The sequence below is a fragment of the Cicer arietinum genome, chromosome 7 (genome assembly GCF_000331145.2).
Source record: "Cicer arietinum cultivar CDC Frontier isolate Library 1 chromosome 7, Cicar.CDCFrontier_v2.0, whole genome shotgun sequence".
NCBI classification, from domain to species: Eukaryota; Viridiplantae; Streptophyta; class Magnoliopsida; order Fabales; family Fabaceae; genus Cicer; species Cicer arietinum.
Window position 1 is genome coordinate 61,380,133 of NC_021166.2, and position 6,922 is coordinate 61,387,054.

A 6,922-nucleotide genomic window follows, 5' to 3' on the forward strand; every position below is an offset into this window, starting at 1 on the left:
ATGTGTGATATTTGATATTATTGTGATATTTGATTTCAAATGAATTTGATGCATACGTCCGATTAGAAAAGTTTATGTGATGTGATAATAAAATATGGATGCAATGTATGATTTAAGATTCTTTGATGATGATAACGATGTATGATTTATGATAGTGATGTTATAAATTTGTGATAAGTTTATGTGATAATGATGATTTATGATTGAAGATAGTGATGTTATAAATTTGTAATAAGTTTATATGATGATGATGATAGTGATGTTATAAATTTATGATAAGTTTATATGATGATGATTGATTGATGATAATGATGTTATAAATTTGTGATAAGCATTTTGAAGTAATCTATGAAATAGTGATGATTTCAACTTGTATAACGCTCTTAATGGACTAGTATAGGCAAACGAGGAAGAAAATAGATGTTGATAATTTTTTAAATTGAGATTATTTTGTCATCATATAGGTAGGATTTGACAAACCTAGTGATTTTGGGGAAGTACAACTGAATGAGTCTGATCGTGTGGTGGTCTATTGTTGAACCTTAAAGCAAAATTGTTAGACCTTAGAGGTATTGGGGTGGAAAATTCTTATGTGACTTCGAGGTAGCACTCTAAATGCCGAGAGCTACCATGCAACACTTGTTTACCTCGACTGTCGCGTATATGTGTCTCGAGTTGAGTTTATGAGATCTATGAGGACATGACCAATTTTAATTGTTCGTCCACTCGGGTGGTGATATAGTATCAAACCTCCTAACCACGTACTTCAGAGTTAGAATGATACCACATTTTGAAGTGAAGTCTAAGCTCATGCATATCGTTGCATTTTCTTGTGATTGCTTTGTTGTGATTAAAATGTATCGTATGCAATAATAATTTATCTGAGAAAATTTGATGTTATAGTGATTTTTTTTTCCTTGAATGATTTTGACTTTATAATGTGATATTTTCCTTGAGGAATGTTTGTTATAAAACGGTTTTATTATGATTAATCGTGTGTTTTTCTTACTTACATTATACTACTAATATGTTTTCAAAACTCGCCTCCTTCATTGTTTGTGTTTGGTTGGGTTGACCTTGTGTTTTCAAAATCGCAATTATAAAGGTTAATGAGTCTTAAAGTTCAAGTTTGAGAGAAACTTCGCTATGATAATTAATACCGAGAATAAAAGTTGTAAATTGTATTTTACTTTTACCTTTTTTTATTTATTAGAAACAACTTTTTGTATGAAAACTATATAAGAACTAGTAAGCTTATGGAATTAAATTAAGAAATTATAGTTAAGTCGATTTCATTAAGATTGCAATGTTTTAATTGAAAAATAAAATTGAATTGTTATATGTGTATTTAAAAGAACGTGATATCCTAAATTAGTTATAAAATTTTTATTTATTTGGAAATAAATTTTCTTTATCCGTTGCGAATTTTGCTCAAAAAAATTTATTATAAATTGTAATATATGCTATTTTGGGGTTTAGAGTGTCACAATCAGCCTCAATGCTAAAAAATTAACTTGCTCAATAATAAAATTTGCATTCAAAATATGTAAACAAAAAATCGTCTTATTTCTTGATTTTCAAATCGTTCTTTCATCACAAATCAAACTAAATTAATTCTTTGACGCAATACACGATCGCATGCATGGAAAAGACCATCAAATTGGTTAGCGTGATTGATTGCATCCATAAGAAATATATCAGATAGTCCAAACCAATTCAAAACATCATATCACACGAATCCAAAAAGAGGACACGCAAAAAGCAAACAATGAGTTGTTTCAACTTCCCTGCAACTTGTTATACATTGTTGATCTTCAAAAGAAATGATTTCTCATTGGAACAAATTATCATTTGTAGACAACCTATTTTGAAACAGTCTCCTCACAAATAATTATACTTTTTAATGAACCAAAGAATGTCATACTAGGTCTTGAAATGGAGGAGCGGTGACAGCTACAACAATTTTCTCTCGCAACACAAAATACATCTCCTTTACTGAATACAATTCTCGTTTCGTATTATTCTACAACCACTTTTCTACTAGATTAACCTACAATGAATGTTAGCCAATAAAATTTTACACTACTCCATTAATTCCTTCTCTCACACAAACAACTACTAATGTTTATCAATTAATTCTAATGTATGCGACAAAAATTAATTAAAAGGATTATTTTTTTAAGAGAATTAAAAGAATTAGTTATATTTTAAGATAAAAATTTAGAATTATAAATATCTTAAAATTTTGTTGAACGATGCAATGAAAGTGAGATTAATTTAAAATTTAAAATTTATTTAAAATAATTCAATATAAAAATGGAGTCGACGTTATGTTTGGTTTCTTATTAAATTAAAATTAATTTTAATCCAAATTCACGTTTAATCAAAAGTAATATAATAAATATTTTTATATTAATTGTTCATTTCACGTTGAAAATATAAAAAAACTTCATACTCATTTTATCATTAACTGCCATATTATAATAAAATATATACTCATTGTTGTAAATACACATTTAAAAATATATTTGGTTATTTAATCAAAACAAACTTTATTCCACAAAACAACATTTGAGAAACAATATTGAAATATAAATTAAGTTAGAGAAAACTCAATTTTAATTAAAAATATGTTTAAAGAATAAAATTTATTCAAATATTAATCCAAACACACACTAAATAATTAGTTAGACAATGCAAGAACAAAATAATAACAAGTTAGGAGGACAAATTAATTAATATTGTTGAAAAATGTATTGTAATGAAAAGGGAACACACATGATTACACAACAAGAAAGGGGAGTTTGACAATGCTGGAAATAGGGTACATATATATGACACTTGACCAAAGTTTTGTCCTTTTGCATTGAATATCTTGTAATTTTTGTACATTATCATTTATCTTTTGTATTTTTATGTTCTAACTTTTTTGTTGTTGTTTATTTTACATTTTCTTATAAAATTACATAAGACCGGTGGAGCGAATTCTTTGGTGAGGCCTTTGCTTTCGAAAATTTGTGAGTAATTTACTAAATATTTAATAAAAATTAATTATATAAATAAATTTGTAAGTGGTATCTATCAAGTAATATTTATTATCTTTGTAAATTTGTTTATATGACTAATTTTTGTTGGAGGTTAGATAAATTACTTACTATTATTTAAAGGTAACCTAAAAAAAACTAATTCTTTTATATTTATGTAATAAAAAAGTATTAAACAATGTATAATTACTTATAGTTATAATTTTGTAATGATCCGATAATTAAGATTAATCGACATTAAAAAAAAATTATTATATAAATTAAATTTTAAAAAATTAGTGTACCATAATTTATCAATTAAAAAATTTAAAAATACTATGGACTTTTTGATACACTCTCGTTTATTTAACAACTTGGTCTAATTTTTCAACCTCATTCTCTCATTTATATGTTGTTCATCTTTTAACACTTTTAATTTTAATTTTTTAAAATTTTGGATTTCGAACAATCATCCACTATTGGTAAAAAGGACCGTAATCTCATACAAATGTTGAATGACCTCCCGTGAACATACGGTATTGTATTGCTTTTATTTTGTTTTTAAAATTTTAATTTCCAAAAATCATTAACACAATTTATTAATGTATATCTAAAAAATATTTTATCTGTTTCAATTGAGTTATTTACTATTATCAATGCAAATTATAATAATGTCTTAAAAATTGTGGATATAGTAATCATTAAAGAGTAATATAAAAAAATAATTAAAATTGTATTAAAAATTGTAAATAATATTTATTTTAAGATACATATTTTTGTTAAAATGATACTAAGTTTAAAAATGTAGTACTTAATTGTCTATATTGAAATTCTCCGTTTATCCCATTTTTAGGTACCAATACCATTTTTCTAGGTTGGCAGTTGAAGAAGTGTGTATTATTAGATATAGTTATTTTTAGAGTTATCGATTTTTATCACCACCACTATAAAGAAAAGTGTTTCAATTACAGAAAACCTCTAAATATAACACCCCTAAATTTTACACTAAATTATATCTTTAGTTAAATACGATTTTAAATAATTAATTTGATGTTAAAATTATTTTAGAATATATGATGATAAATTTTCTGACTAAATTTCGTTATATAGGTGATTTCTATGATGTACTAGTTTTATAAATATTATATTAAATTAGCTATATAAATAATAAATATTATATTTTATTATTTGATATATTTTTTTTATTAGTAATAGTATTTTAGTGTAATATATATTTAAAAGAAAAAGATTTTATGCATTTTACGTGTATATACGCGTATCCAATTAATATAATATTTTTCTCTGCGCTTGACTGATGTTAAATATGCACGTAGTTATATATAACTATTTTCTATTTTTAGTTTTTTTTTTTATAAATAATTATCTGACGATGGTAATATTTTAATTTGAAATATGAGAATTGACAATAATATGAAATATGAGAATTGTGAAATAGAAATGTTTATAAGGTGTTGATTGATTTATTTTTCGATACTTGTGTGGTAGTTGATATTTGTCATTATTGTAATGTTGGATGTTGAATAAAATTATGTGCATATGTTTGATTAAACAAATTTATGTGATGTGATAATAAAATATGAATGCATGGTATGATATATGTTTACGTGATGATAATGATGAATTTATATAATGATCACGATTATGTATGACTAATGATATTATAAAATTCTGATGAGAATATTGAAGTATCCCATACTTGATGAGATAGTGATGATTCCTAAAGAAGATGTTCTTAATGGAGTAGTCTAAGCTAACAATGGGAGAAAATAAATATTGAGAATTTGTGAAGTGAAGATTATTTTGTTATTATATATTTAGGTTCTGACAAGCCTAGTGATTCTGGGGAAATACAACTGAATAAGCATGATCTTGGCAGTCTACTGTTAAACGTTAAGGCAAGATTGTTAGACTTTCAGGTAGGGAATTTCTAGGAGACTTGGAGGTCGCACTCCAAATGTCAGGAGCTACCATGCAACACATGTTTACCTCGACTGTCGCGTAAAAGTTTCGTCTTGTAATTTCAAATGGTGGAATTTAAATTCGAATCCTCTAGATTTATTGTAAAATGACTACTAGTGCTATTTTAATTAATAATGATTCATTTTTCTTCAATTTTTGAAAAAATATACTATGATTATAATTGATTCACATTATAATTAGTTTTTCAAGAATATTATGATCTTATTATTGTTAGTGATGGATACTAATGGTATAATAATTTGTTTTAGATTTTTGCCAAACAAAAGAAATAGACGAATGTAGAGATTAGAGAAAGAAATAAACTCAAAGATATTAAAGCTCATAAAACAACGCCAAAGTGATGTTGAAGATGAGAATGATCTCTTACAAATGCTACTTGATAGTGAAAATAAATGTGAGAGCGGTGATAGTAATTTCTTGCCCAAATTCTATCTCGCGAGAAAGATTCATGATAGATAATTGCAAAAATACATTCTTTGTTGGACATGAGAAACTACAATTAATGTTGCTAAATGTTGTTGGCTATAAATCAAGATTGGCAAGATTGAGTTCGTGTCGAGGTCTTTTAAGTTTGTGGAAATGATAATATGAATGCAACTATATTTAAAAGCATGAAAACAATATGTTTTATTTATTGTTTTAAAAATATGAAAATCAAATTGGTGAGACCTTCAAGTCATGATTCAATTAGTTTGACGTAGTTAAATTATACGACGAATACAAACCTAAAAACTTATTTAGATAAAAAATTAAAAGAAAAAATCAAAATTGGTTGAACCAATCACGGTTGAATTGTTGTTCAACAAGTCGAATCTGAATTCAGTTAAAATGTAGTATAATTAAAATCAAACCAATCGGGTGACCTTGCTAGTTAGCTAGTTTCGGGTTCAATTGGTCGATTCATCCCGATTTTTTAAATTGCTCAATATAAAAAGTTCACACTCAAAATTTACTATATAAAATAAACCAGATATAGGAAAAAGTGATACATGTATAGAGTTGAAAAATAAGAAGAATAGAGACAAATTAATCATGTAATTTAGGAATTATTCTCTAGAGATTTTTATTAAAGAGCCTAATGGTAAAAGTTATACTGAATATAGAAAAGCAGTACGTTCGAACTCACACTCTAATATATCAAATGTCTCTACAATCTTTGTTCGATCAAATAACCTAGTAGCTAGAATCACATAGCCTAGTCGCTAGATTCACATATCTTAAGTGTGCAGAAGTGAAAAATTCGAATTCGAACTCAGATCCCTACATATCAATCTTCTTACAACTATTAATTGAATATGTTATGTCGAATGGTGTGTATAGAAATTGGATTTTAGTTCAATAACAAATAAATCCATTTATTTATTTTACATGAATGAAAAAAATAAACATTCATATACTTTATAAAAGAATTTAAACAATTTAAAAGTTCTATTCTAATTTTAAAAATAAGACTTTTAATAAAAAGAAAATACAGTTTTAATAATTATAAGTTATTTTAGAATATTATATTTTTATCAAATGAAATACAATAAATTTAAATTATTTTATTTAATTTGTAAATGAGAATTTTTTTAGAATATTTGAAGTGAGAAAGGAAGTTTTGAAACTTTTTACCTTGAGATGATGATAATTGGTACATTCTAGATGCTATCAATTCAAGTCCATCGGATGAGAGGATTGGAACTTTGTTTGGTCTATCAAAGATGAAAGATTGTGTATCTAAAGCAGAGCCCACCCTTCTCCTTCGCTATACACACACAAAAATTATATTACTCGAATTGTCTAAGTTAACACTGGTATGTTTAGTAGTGTATTGATGCGTTTATAACTTAGAGCAATATATTTTTTAAAATTTAAATTCATTTTAACTTAGAGCAATATAATTAAGTCACATTATA